Source organism: Varroa destructor, unplaced genomic scaffold, assembly GCF_002443255.2.
Source record: "Varroa destructor unplaced genomic scaffold, Vdes_3.0 BEIS01000004.1, whole genome shotgun sequence".
Lineage (NCBI taxonomy): Eukaryota > Metazoa > Arthropoda > Arachnida > Mesostigmata > Varroidae > Varroa > Varroa destructor.
The window spans coordinates 16,244,049-16,258,680 of record NW_019211457.1 but is presented as its reverse complement, the minus strand read 5'-3'; the positions used below and the strand labels follow the sequence as shown (position 1 = coordinate 16,258,680).

At 43.1% G+C, this 14,632-nt stretch overlaps 1 protein-coding gene across 11 annotated transcripts in view; it reads right to left on the bottom strand.

Annotated features, from left to right (window-relative positions):
* LOC111248900 (uncharacterized) overlaps positions 1–14,632 on the bottom strand; it is a 154,752-nt gene that overhangs the window by 87,844 nt on the left and 52,276 nt on the right. For 3 of the 11 annotated variants that reach the window (XR_015326250.1, XR_015326254.1, XR_015326244.1), the window contains one exon: positions 2,858–2,919. The exons of 6 other annotated variants lie outside the window; for them this stretch is intronic. The gene's annotated coding sequence lies outside the window, so the exon portion shown is untranslated. Of the gene's footprint in view, positions 1–2,772; positions 2,920–14,632 lie in introns of those variants that run through there. 2 more of the 11 variants (XR_015326253.1, XR_015326243.1) reach the window with 1 other exon arrangement.

Below are 14,632 nucleotides of genomic sequence, written 5' to 3'. Positions count from 1 at the left end.
AATGCTCTTTTTACCGGTACAGTTAAATCCAATGCAGCCTATATTAAACGTTGGCCAGGAGATACTTTCTCAGCAGAAACACGCATTCGGAGACACTCTGTTTCAACAACGGGCACGAGCAGTGCGTGCAAGCAGCCAAGTCGCAACTTAATTTTAGATTTGCTAAAATTAAGTTGCGCCACTGTAGTACTAGACAGATAAAAGGTTGTGTACGAAGTTTTTGTCAAGTTTATACATTGTTCTGCATGTTGGTCGAGGTAATTGGGGCTTTGGTAATGAGTAAAATGATTAACGCGACACCTCATCATCTCAATTTCGAGAGCTAATTACTTAGTGCAGACGACGGCCACCACGACAACGATAGGCCATCATATCAACATCGTTCGAAAGACAGCCAGGACAGAGAAAAATATAGTTCTTCAACTGGATCAATTGTACAATTTGCGTCTCGTCATTGCTATTTGCTTTGAATGCATGTCAAAAATCGCTGGGGCATTTTTCCGAAGAAGGCGTTTGTTCCGTACTTTAAGTCGTCCGACAAGCCGGCAAGTATTTTCTGTTTTTCAGCTGATGGGAGCGTCCTCAAACGACTGAAGGCGGTACGATTGTGTGTGCCAATAAAAGCAGCTGAGCAGGTCTGTCGACAGCATCGTTCAGAGCTGTATCAAGTCCTATGTGTAATTACCTAGTATTATGCAAAGCTCAGAGACAGTATTAGTGGACGGATTTTAGGTTTTGGTTCATCTGGACTTGCCTATTTAGGACAAGTTTTATCTCCGTGTGTTCCTTATCGAGCGAACGTTTTTTATTAAGTTGCTTTCTGCCAAGTTAAGTTCAGTGTGGTGCTTTACACGATAACAATAAAAAGTGCAGTTTTAATTTTGCCCTTTAACCTAACATAAAGCGTTGTATTGAAGCCTTGTCACAGAAACATTTCTTATGATTACTACTACTTCCCTCAAAGATAATAGTCCTTCTGAGGACATGATTCGCGTTATCCATTAGTCTCAATGTAGTTACATTGCACGCGATCAGTAGACATCGCTGTCGTTGTCATCGTGACGTGTCGTTGTCAGTACAAGATCACAGAAATAGGACAGTTCTTACGGTAGTGTGAGAAAGCTATAGAACCTTCATGTGGTCGGAAAAGGTTGATAAAAAAAAATATTATCGATCGTGATGCGCTCAGTGTGTCCCTACTACGATCTTATGACAAAATAGTTTACAGAACCAGATTATCTAAAGAACCATGAGCTCCCAGCCTCCTCCTAAAGTCGGATTAGCTCCAATTTCTCTGGTCTCGCAAAGGGCGATGCTCTAGCTATGTTGTACCGGTTCCCGCCGAAGCTGTTGGCTCTCATGAAGCTCAAGAGTTCGTGACACACAGGCTGGCATCTAACCGATGGCTACTGAAGCCGGATCATATGTGAATCTGTTTAAAATCGTTTGACATGGCACGGTGTTTATCGCCATCGAAAGAGGAAATAGGACTAGTGCATCACGTTCATCCTAATGCAGCTCAAGCGTAGAGGACTTTTTCTCTGCACAAATTTGTAGCACTTACTTTCTGTCGATATTGATTCTAATCTTGCGGTAGCACAAGCAAAGTTTCAAGGTTGTTCTTTGGTACCCAGTCTTAAGCAGTCTTCTGAGTTGATCGTGGGTAATAAAGGGCGGGGCAATTTGACAGGCTGTAGAATGTGATTAGGGTGACTTCTTATAGAAGTTAAGCTTCATAACTTGGTTACGCTAAAGATATCGATGGTATTTAATGGAGCAGTAATCAAACGCTATCTGTTATAGCGCGGAAGTTTGCTGATGCCATGAATTTGTGTCACAACGAGCTTCTACTGCTACGAACTTCAGCCTGATGTAATTTGTCAATATTTCATCGAATTGAGGCCTTCGAGTGAACTAAAATGTCTATAAAATCTAGTTTTATAGCGTGAAGATCACGGCTAACTATTTGTCATGTTCAACAGATGACCAAATCGATTTTATGTAAAAATCATTCGTTCCTAACTATGTTTTTAACATATGACACTCTTTAAAAGCGTTCCGGTTAGGCGTTCATCGAAAGTGTGTCATTGCTCAAAAATGACGGCGCAAATAATTATCATCGTCGGGTCCCTTTCGTTCACCGTTTACATTCGAATGCTCGCTCCCCAACTGGTGGTACCTTATCCTGCCATCAGCACAAAATGAAAATTACCACTTTAACGAGATTACGGTCACGTTGAGCCTAAAACACTCTATCCATTGAATACGCCTACGGTACTGCAGGCGTCCTAACTATTTCAAGACTGACATTGATGGGACCAGAGTAGCTGAACCGTTCCCTGTACCATATTAAGAATACACTGCGAACTACGAGTCGAGCCATAAAAATGTCTAATGTATCGGGAGGACTCGCGCGAGAACGCTCAGCCATAGTTGAATCACCGACAGTTTTAACATCTGTTCGCTTCTGATGGCATCTTGCCTACTTCGTCGTGTGTGCCGATTCAACAGAGAACAACTCCTCCGGAACGTTTCTCTCGTACATTCGACGACGAAATTTCCCGTTAGCGAGCATCAACGAGAGAGAGAGAGAGAGAGAGAGAGAGAGAGAGAGAGAGAGAGAGAGAGAGAGAGAGAGAGAGAGAGAGAGGAAAAAGACTTTGTGTCGCGTGATAAGCAGTGGGGCGTGGCCTTCCTGTGACGGGGGTGGGTGGATGCTGTACTTTAATATAGGCTCGAGTGTACGTCGTAGTAGTTATGGCAGCAGTAGAAGGGGGTGCAGTAGGCTTTATTTTCTTCAGTAATTGCTTTATTTTTGAACAATTGTTGTTTCGTTCAGTAGTGTGCTATATCGTACTCGAGAAATTACGTCAAAGGAAATTGTTGATATCGGCGTCCGCGGAATTCCCCCTTCGTTCCCTGTAAAGCAGTTGAGAAAACTTTGAGTGTTTGAATGAACCAAGCCTTTCACTTTGTTGTGGCGGTCATCTGGACAAATAGAGAAGACGATGGCTCCGTTTTAAGCGTTCCTGCCGAACTACACATTCACAGACTATGTCATTTTTCAATTAACTTAGATCATTCTATTTACGTATCTATAATAAGTGTGTTCACAATTTATATTCTGGGAGCTTCCGAATGAAACGTGTGGGGGCAAGCGGTGCTTTCATATACCCGCATCGTCTGGCTCTACTATGAATAGGTTTTTAATTGAATTCTCGTATTTGCGTAAATCTCAACTCGCGCTCGTTCTAATCTGCAGCATTTCCTGTTGTGAAAACTTCGACAGGTGGAAAGAATAAATCAGTTATTGATTTTTGCAACCGTTCACTTCCTGTTTCGAAAAAAATCTATTACGAAAAAAGGACTTGCTTACCCTTAGACCTTATTAAGGTAGCGTTCCCTTGCCGTGCTTATATTTACATAAATGTACGTTAGGTTAACCTGAGCATAAGTTCGAATAGTAATAGCAAAAAGAAAGTTAAAATTCGAAAAACGCTTCCTAGAAGTGTTCATTGTCGTCGATCTGCAAACTTGAATTGCTTGCGATGCGGTCTTCGCTTCAGCCGCCGCTGTGGCCTTGGTGCCGATTCTTCTAATTCTTCGTCCACTTCTCGCTGTTGTTGTGTACGGTTTGCATTGTCAAAGGCTAACAAACCTTGTTTTCAATTGCTCATCATCCACAAAATCTATAGTAAATAAGCTACTTTAACACCATCGCAGGGCTGGGCGCTGAAGTCGAGACTTGTCGTTCTCAAGAGGCGTCTTTCAAACATAGTTTTCCTTGCCCGAAAAAGCGCCTATCTATCGTTATTTCGTTTACTGTGCTAGAGTGATCATAAATGAGGGAACGATCAAATTCAACATCAATATTAGTGCTACGATCGCACCACTCCCGTCCGTTCCTTTGCCTCGTCCACTTCCCGGTCCCATTCAATTGTCGCCGTCGTTGTGAAAATGCCCCAGCGCGACATGCATCGCTAGCTTCCTCTCATGTTTAAAACAAATCCACAAAAGACAACAGAGACAAAGCTTTACAGATTATTTCGGCAGGTCGTGCTAGGCGACGGTCCTGGACAAAACCTCGGGCCAAGCACCACCGGTCGGAGGTGGTCTGAACGATCTGAAAATCTCGCATTCACCGGATCCTGTGCGCGCCTTACAAGGATGTGTGTCTACAAGGCGATGTCGCCCTATTTACTGACGCTGCTGGCGCTGTTGTTGTAGTCGTTCTTCCGTTTAAGTCATCTCTGGCGGCAACTTTTGACTACGGTTGATAGAGGCTGCGATTGGTGTTTTGCTTCAGCAACAATTGAGGTTGTTAGTGCCGCGGCTTCATTGCTTCTCTCAGATTTTGCTGATGACGGCGGCCGTGGCGACGCTCGCTCGCTCGCTCGCCTGGGCGAAACAAAGTCTACGTTTTAAGATGTCGGCCACGGTGTCTTTAGCCTGATGTCGATTCAAGCACTTGGCACGAGTTGTATTTGGTCAGCATCAGCGTTGGGGTAGATTGACAATTTCTTTGTGCACGTTTGTACCTTATTCGCCCTAACGTTTGTTGCTAATGTCGTTCGAACAAAGAAGGACAGTGTGTATATATAACAGCTGTTTGGATTGATTGGACGTAATTGGGTCGATGTTACGTTCGCGATCGGTGTTCTTAGCGTAGGCTTATATTAGAGTAGGCCGACCTGGCTCGGTTGTACCCAATAGAGCAATCAGATTGTTCGGATTTTAGGCTCATTTATAAGAAGTAATTCATTGTTTATTGTGCCTAATCAAGTAACAGAACTGAATCCGCCACAACCGGATGTCAACGGGTAGTTAAATAGTAAATATAGTTTTGGAAACAACGGTATAAGTACACAGGTATGGTCATTAGTCATGGTGACGCTACTCTTGACAAGTACATGACGTCCGCTGCGCGTCGAACGAGCAACCCCTCTCGATTTTGGTCAGAGCTTTAGCTGCTCAAATATAAAAATAGAAAAAAAAAAGTTTACAATCTCTAATAATATGCGACAACTCACTTTTATTTATTGCTTGAATCTCTATTCATTGGGGGTCCTGAACTCGGAAACGACTTATTTAAAAACGCCACAGTTATCCGATAAGGTTAAATAGTCATTTTTTGCAATTTATTTCTATTTTTATTCGCTATCCAAGGAACAGCGACGGTCCCATGGGCCGAACGCGTTTCGGGTCATCCCTACTACGGTGACACAACGGAAACAGTGATGAGTCGGCATATTTTCTTGAAACAAAGTCAAACGGTGAACGCACTACAAATTGTACGAATAGTAACATCGATACGCTTGCGACAAGTGTGCGATTCCACTTCAACGGATCCCTTGACGCGTCACCATCAAGTACTACATATGGATAGGCGTGTATTTCTATATAAATATGTACAGCCGAAGTAGCGGCAATGTCAGATATCGGCCAAAACATTGCTAAGCGTCACAACAGGTGCCAGCGCGCGATTTTTCGTCGTGTCCTTTGCTGTGGCTGAAGGGAACCGTCACCGGGCGTCGGGCATCGCACTCAAATACATGAACAAACACAACCGCTATTCGCCCCCGTTCTGCGGGGCGTCACGGCACAGTTGAACATTTCGAAAAATCCAAAAAAAAAAATGTCGAAGGAATATAGCTGTGGAACGCCGTAGAAACAACAAAAGACAACGAAATGCCAGCGGAAGCAATAACAAATTGTTTAATATCATACTATTATATAGTACGTAAGGAAGAGATGAAAAGTTGCCAAGACAAACAAAGCAAAGGTGCTGTGTCATACGGGAACAACGCTTTGAAGAGCTACGAGAACCAGTGTAACGGGTGTCGTCGAACTAAGAGAATGAGAAAATTTCACACTGACAAGGTGTTCGTTGTCTACATATATATACCAGAAAGCTGGGGCCTAATTAGTCGGCCAGTGATCAAACAGCACCCACGTGTTTATTGTTTTTTTTTCAGTTACTTATTGGTAGCGTTGGATCGATGAAGTATTCCCAATATGTTGGGAGGCGAATAGAAAAATTCGTTGCGGGTTCGTCGTTCGATAGAATGGAGTTAAGCGTCATTTGCGTCACTTCATTCTTCAATCTCTAAACGCGTTCGACTTCGTACACAAGCGTAAGCCAGGAACTATAGCTATAGCTGAGACCTTTATGCCCATCGTAGTTAGATTCTGGGGACGTTTTTTTTCGTCGATCGCGGAACGCAAGCTACTTTTTGCTACGGAACGAGCATTTTCGTTTTTGCACGCTGCCGCAGCTCGTCTCGCTTCTTGATATATGCATAGCTAAATACAGGTCAATATCGTGCAAACTATATGAATAAACTGCCAACGAGCTAATCGTTCGTTACGAACAACGAAGGCATGCTATGAAAGTGGCAGGACGCGTCAGCAGAAACGATGCCAGATATAATAATGCTGCTACTGCTAGAGTTTATCATTGCTACAATATCCGTTATATTGCAAAATCAAATTGATGCAAAAAATATGCAAACATTGTTATTACTACATAATAACGTTAAAATGGAGAAAAATGGGCCAGTGATGGAGAACTTCATTCCATACTGAAAACCACTGTTGAGGTATCACACAACTATATACTAATTGTCCATCGGCCTCGAAGACTACGGATAGTTGTATCAGTTCCGAAAAGAATGCAGAGAAAAAGAAAGCCCTACAAACGAATACGTTGCATACAGCTGATTGATGTTGGCCTGTATAGTGACTGAAACGCGACACGGGAACTGCTTGAAGTTTATATTAAAATTTGTATCTTAGTTGGCCATCGATGAAGGAGCAGCCATTGATGAAGCGGTTCGGCTGGCTACTGGTTTCAATGGGGTCGGCCAATCTAATAATTATATTGTGCTTACAATTAGAAAACACGCAACAGCACTGCGCTCTGGAATCAGGCCTGAGCCAGGAAGGCCAACTGATCATATAAAACTGAACGCTAAACCCCAATTACATCCGAAATTTAGGTGGTAAACGAGGTCAATATGGCGGACGCTGACAGCGAACCATCTAACACCTGCAAATTACCACGGCCGCTACTCGGTGATTTTTCTAAATTATTCTGTGTAAACAAGACCACCACTTATTGAAAAAATAAGAGCTATGCGATTATTTAGCAAAATTAACTTGCAATAGCGGAGCCATCGGTTGATGACGTCGGTTTTAATGCATTTTTGCTGCACCTGATGTATTTGAAGCTCAATTATTTTTTTGTTAATTAAATTTTTTTTTAAAGCTAGCTCCTACAGCTTGTTGCTAGCCTCTTGCTGCTATTTGCCGCTGACTTGAAGGTTTGGCCTTCTTAATCCGAGTAATCTAATACTTCATGATGACACTGCGTAAAGATTAGGATCAGCTTAGATCAACAGCAAACACTACATAAAACGACAAACATTATTTAAGTCTTGGATTTGTTTTTTGTCTTTGCTTGTAATAACAAAGACAGTCACTTAAGAATTATTTTTCTCCGTGTCGACAAGCCGTAGTCACGGTGGCGGTAATTGAAGCTACAGATCTACGTGTCTTCATTAGAAAGCATCGAAGACACCACAATACGGAAGATTTCTGGCGATGAATTTGTTCGGCTCCCTGATATAAGGTGTAATACAAACATTTTTGATAACAGCAACACGGTAGCGCTCCCGTAAGACATGTGCGATAATTAACGGTGAAAAGGAGTTGGCCTGTCTTTTACACAAAACATAATGGTCAGACCGATCGTAGTCTGGTCATCAATCGTCCGGTCATGGTGACATGAGTGTATGTAGAACGTTGGGATCTAATTTGGCTTTTCGTAAATGCTCTCAAATCGAGGTAATGGTCATTACGGGATCCAAGACGACATGCGAAACGCCAATACCCCAAAACGAATTGGGGGATGTCGCGACATCGGCCTTTCAATAGGACAACGCGTATAGCGGTTATTTTGAAGAGCTGTTTCGTACCTACGCCTAGTTTTTGAGACGGTTGCCTGCAAACGTGAGCACCATATTCAGTTCAGCTACATACAAGGATACGTAGGCAAGGATTTTGCAGTGATGGTAAATAAGCGCCACATCGATATGGCTGAAATTGAACTATAATTATATTTAATCACCTTTGTAGACACGATATTGTCGATCGTTTCCAACTGGCTAGTTACATTGGAGGTTTGTTGTTGTCGGTGAAAGCAATAGATATCTTACTTGCTATCTGTCACATTCGAACGGATAGGCATGGACAAGACTCAAGCGTTATAGATGGTTACCCCTCTCAACTATGGGCTTTTTTCAATAATATATGAAGTCAGTATTTACCACATTAACTCGATACTTCGAGTCCAAATACGTGAAGATACCCAGGATCGTGCACGGAAACATAGAATTTTCTATTTAGGCGATTTTCAGAAAATGGCAAAAATACCAATGCTGTTTAATCGAATTGATCCTATCGTAGTTCCACTCAACTACCTTTGTATCTACCTCAACTTAATCCAATAAGCACTTAATTAAACATAGCGTTGTTTTTCGAACGATAATTTTAAAGCCTTTTAAGTGACGTTTCTGATGGTGGAAGTTCGGAGACTTCCTGTATCTACATTTTCATTCTCCGTCCGCACCGGGGCGGCATGAAGTCGGTGTTGTCATCTGCGTGACTATTACCTCTCATCGCCCTTTGCCCACGCCTATCGAATAGCTTCAACTTACTAATGCAGAACTCCTAAAAAAGCCAACGCGCTCAAACCATAATTTATATCGATAATGGATATTCCTCTGAGAATTTGTTTCGATCTCGACAACGATAAAAGGACCCCGTAGACAGGTTGTACCTATTTCCTTAGGACAACCGCTGCAGCTGATATTATCCCTCGCGCTATTTCTGTGGCCGAATGCCTTTCTGATAGTCCTCGTGTCCTACACGCGTCGTTTTTCATCGTTGTTTTTTTTTAGATTTTGTCACGCACTGCTCAAATTAACTGAGGGACTAGTGTTACCCTCTCAAAGCTTTGGGAAAGGAAGAAGAATGGTCCTATTTTTTGACGAGTCATATTTTAAATTTGCCAAGTGACGGGTGCTTGCCAGGACCAATTAGCTGCTTCGAGGACAGTAGAACTGTCATTCTTTGATGATACCTATCTAGAGCTCTTTCTATTTGTTGTAGCAACCGCCAGATCAATTCTTGTTATTTTCAAGACGCTTTCGTCGGTGTCTTTGTGCCTCGACTTGGGAAGTCATCTATAGGTCGAACCGACTGATGCTCAGAGATCAATTGATTCTTCGCGTAAGCCATATTCCAGATTTATAAATAGCAACGTTCTAATGAAGTTATTTCTGAACGTTTTAAATATCTGGGCATCTATTTGAAAAATTCTATTATAATAGTTTTTCACGCTTTACCTTGTGCTATTATTTTTATTATAACACAACACAGTCAATGGTACTGCTACGACGCAGGAACAGATCAAGTATTATGTGATATTGTTTCTAAATGACATTGCCCATCTTCGGCAACCGTTCCGTGGCTAATCTTGATCTTATCTTAAGCACTTCGTCTCGTGCCTTCCAACGTGCATGTATCCTATTCATCGGCTAAGGACGTCTGGCATTGTATTGAAATGAAATCCAAACAGTAGCAGCTCAATAATTATAGGAGCTAGAGTCAGGCCGACTGGCCTGATCGACAAATAGCCGTAACAGCTAGTTTCAGAAGCTTAGGTAAAGAAAACTTTGAAGATAGCTGATGATTTGTTCGCTCATTTTTAATGTCACGCGATCAGCACAGCCGATGGCAAGAGCGACCCTGCCTTGTTTACGCCTCAGGGGAGGTCATAGATTTTATCGATTATGTTATTTGCGTGTTTCAGTATTAGACAAATGTATTGCATCAACGAAAAACATCAAACGAAATCTCAGTAAGACGAACACTAAAGATTTTAGCGCCGCCGGCATCGCCATCCTCGCTAACCGTTGCTAGCGTGAAGACCCTGGGAAAAATTCCGTGACAATATTCAATTTAACAGAGCGTCAAGCAAAATTTCAGATACGCAAGTGAGATACAAAATGCATTCAAGCATCAACACTTGGTCGTATCCTTCGATTCCTCAAGCCCCGCACAAGTGGCGAAAAGCTCATTCATTACCCAATCTAAGACGTTTGCTATAAGCAGCGAGTAACCAAAATCATCATATATAGTAGGTCAAAGTAAGGACCGTGTAAGGTACACAAAATGGCTATGCATATCCGCAGGTAATGGATCAAATTAAAGTTATGCCTGTGAATAGCATTATGGGTCTAGTTAACATTCTTCGTACTCGCTGTATTCCGATGCCATTGGCAAGTAGTCTTTGATATTGTAGTTTATATTTTCTGGGCTTATTTGTTTCGCCGGGGGCTTGTGTGCGTCGGTAGACCAAGTCGTCGGCGAAAAGGAGTACGGCATGGTACAGATTTCGTTGCAGGGCATGCACAGCTTTGGTTGGGTTATGGGCGGTGGTCCAGGATTGTACGGATTTGGCCCACGTCTGCTGCGAAAAACTGCCGGCAACTGAAACGGGACAAACGATTGCTACTGCTTTTGTTGTCGGCGTCTGATGCGTGCGTAGGAACAAGAAATGCCTTTCAACAAACAATGGAGGCTTTCGACGGAAGCACTGTACAATACAGGGGAGCCTCGTGTGTTTGTATTGCTGTGCTGATGAACCTTTATCAAATCTTGCTAAGAACTACGTAATAAAGCCATAAATGTCATTATATGATAATGGTTTTGGTTTAAGAAAATGTCTGGGAAAATAAGAAAGATACTGTAATAGACTAACCTATATATAATTTGGTTTTTCGAAAGGCAATATTTTCGACAGAACCAATTGTCATGGGGTCTGTGTTTTAAAAATGCAATGTTTTTTTAATAACGAATTATGAACAAAAGATGAGCCAGGCCTCCACGTCGAGCGTTGTGAATAAAGTAGTCAGCCACCTAACTACGTGCGGCCTTGCCTAGACGTAACACAACGTTGAAATCGGCCACGTATTACGTACACGTACTGGTTTAGACCAGCCAATCGTCGGTGGGACTTGTCAGCAGCATCGTGAAAACAGGAAACTATCATTCCGTTGTAGACAAAAGCTACCTCGCTCACTCCTTTACTGAGTGAAAAAGAAACATCCGAACGCCCTCTTCGGTCCACTGCCCATGGGGCCGTTCGTCAACGTTTGAAACGTGCGGAAGCCTCTCGTTGTATCAGAGTCGCAAGCAGATGGTATCGAACAACGGCGGCACGTAGCAGCAAACAGCGCTGGATTGCCGGTAAGAACTAGACGTAGAAATGGACGCAGAACGCACAATCAGCATTAATATTCTCTAATAAAAAAGACAATAAAAGAATAGGTGCCGTCCTCATCTCGTGGATAACATCCACGGCTTAGTGGAAACTTGCCAACAATCAAGAGTCACCGTCGACGTTGCGACTGGATCTGTGGCCGCTGCTGCTGTGGCCGCTGCCCTACCACCTCCATCCCAGGAGATAACGACGACAAAACCAAAGAAGCGAATAAAAAAAGAGACAATCAAGCAACTATTGCATTAATTCTCGGTCTGCGATCTGTCCTATGTGAACCCTACTGACGCTGTGACACCATTGTAACTGTTGCCAACGCTGCACCAGCGAGATCTTCAATCTGCTACGAACGAGAATCGAAACGAGTGCTTCTAAGCCGTTGGTGTTCGCCAGTTGAAGAAATGGCCGAGTGAATCAGCCGCGTCAATGATAGCGTCAGCATTCTACGGAGGTGGAAATTCAGTGAAACCGAGCATCCTGCTTTAGGAGTCATCTTTTCGTCCGTAGCTGGAATAAACATTGAAAATAAAGAGAAATTTCTTTTGATTCCTCCTGTCGCTCGATCTCCTTATCGGCTTGTTACTGCAGCTGTGTTGTGTCTGACCGCCTTACTTTATTAGCATCGCATACGCCCCAGCGCATCGCCCGCTGATGAGGCAGGACGACTTGGCTAAGAACGCGACAAGCTGTTGCGATGGACGTATTTCCAATGTAATTACAATTATCAGCTTTATTGTAGTGACACCGCCGCGGCGGCGGCGGCGACGGCGGCTAAGCCCAACAGGCCGAAAAGCCATTATTTAGCCAAGCGATGCTGCGTTAAACGCCAGAAGCGTTTCCTGTCTCGTTTCAACCGCCGGCCCGCCTGCGCATATTCGCGCAGTCGACCATAGTGGTACCAAAGTCAGCTGATTCACGCAGCTAAGTATTAACCCTCTGTGGGCCGTAGTCGGGTCGCCATAGCGATACTGTGTTCCGACATGACGCCTGACATGCAGACGGACACTCATGATAAATATTGGCGACCGGCGCAGCCAACAACGCCAAAGCTGACGTCCGATATTGTTTCCTTTAGTGAGACAATAACATTGATATGGAATTGGTATAAAATAGCAGCGATCACTTTGTGGCATGCATTCAGAGGAATCCCATCGTAATCTGTTCTTCCTAGGCACGTTTGGTGCGGTCACCGGGTTGTACTGTCCGACGCGCCATTTGTCACTTGACTCATTGTCGCCATTGTGAACCATAACTTCGGCTTGGTATAGGTAGAAAAGTGCTAGAATATGGCTATATCCTATACAGGTGTTAGACCAGGTTATAGTTTCTATGTAGTAATAGTTAGAAATGTATCTAAGATGTTAAATATTGTTGCTACCTTAACAAACAGATTTCAGAGCTGGCGGTGGGCAAGTCTTAATAATTTACCCGTAGTAGTAGTAGTAGTAGTAGTAGTAGTAATGATAGCAAGCTCCCGTTCATTGGCGATGTTCTCCAGTTGAAAATATATATCTATCACTAGACTGGCTAGCATACGTTATTAATATGATTGTATGTTAAACAGGGTCAGAACTTAGCCAAGGCCGTCGCACTCTAGCGGAACATCATACACTTCTGAAATAATGGCCAGGCAAAAAAACAAGCGAATAAGGATCGCCAATCGCCACTTCGATTCCTTAAAAATTTCCCTGTTGACGCAATACAACAAGAAACTTTACTTTGTATGAAATTGAATCGTGTAAATTCCTCGGTGCTGTCGTTGGTCCCGGGAGATTGAAAAAGCCGGCTTCTTCGCGATTAACGCGGAGCTAGTTATCGATTTTATCCATTGCAGCTATCTGAGAGTGTGTGTGTGTGTGTGTGTGTGTGTGTATAGAATTCAACGGAGATTTCTTGGGCTTAACCCACCATGTATTAGGGGCTCTTGACCCAGTGACCTGGAGCTCGATAATGTGAAGACCAAATCAAAAATGAGAAGCACCCATAGCCGTCGTCACAACTCAGTAACAGCTAGCACACGATCGAATCCCGAATTATTTGACGGGCGTTGATATGCCATAGATGTAAAATCAGCAACGTTACAATGGGAATATCCTATTTATGTTCGTAGTACAATAGTTGTGCTAAACTCCGCACCTGTTAACTGCGGATTGTACAACTCAAATAAGGCTTGGTATAAACAAATGTATGATAAGTTAAGTTTAAGGAAATCGAAACATCCTTTTTAGAACTCGAAGCAGTAGATCTGAACGTACCTCAGCTCTAGTTGCAAGATGCATACACGGACGCCTGGCAAACTGCTAACCAGTACAGTGTATTACAGTAGAGATATTAACGCGGTATCTAGAATACGGGACGTATTGAAAAATACGTTTGTTGACTCAGGGAAGTCCATTGAAATTATGTTTCTTCATCTATAATAAGACTTCATTTCGAATGTCCCATATGGGTCCGCCAAAGAATGCATAGGATTTGGCGGCAGGTTATGTCGTACGTCCAAATGTTCTTCATGACATGAAACTGTTTATTTTCCGCCTGTTTATGTAGGAAGCGAGACATTGAAATGAGGAAACAAAAAGGTATATTGGAGACTCAACGTTCGAGGGACCTGTATGTACACGCACGTAACATGGATCAATAAAGCTTGACGGATTTCAAATCGAACGCGACCTAAAGTTCACTATGATGCGTTACATTGCGCCGACGAGTTCTGCTTGTTCTTTGCAGGGGTCGTATTCAGCAGTATCCGAGGTCCTATTTAACACAACTCGTGTCGTACAAGCACTGTATGACGAGAACCCGTGTAGCGTTCGAACAATCTTTCCACCTTTTGCTTCTAAGTGGTTGTCTTAAAATGTTATTGTTGCTCCTGCTGCCGCTACTGCCGTCAATGCCGTTGCTGCTACTATAATTTAAAACAATTTACGCCCTTGCTACCGACCCGCGTTAAATTCACTACGGTCGATTGACCAATCGATCGGCTTCATGTAACGTTTCAGGTAATCTTCTGGATGAGCCGCCGCCATCGAGAGACTGTAGAGGATGTTAATCTTGCAAATTGTATTCCTATCAAACGTCGCTAGACGACGCACGGCGATGGTAAATGTCGAGTGCCACGTTACTTTGTTACTGCTAACAGTGTGACTGTTGCTTTTCTAACGGCGCTGACGTCGCTCCGGTAACCGACATCAGGGGGTTGTCCTCCGCTTGACACAAGACATATATCCTCATTTTTCTCCTATGCTCACATTACACATGCTTGTAGCCTACTACCTTTATTTTTATCGA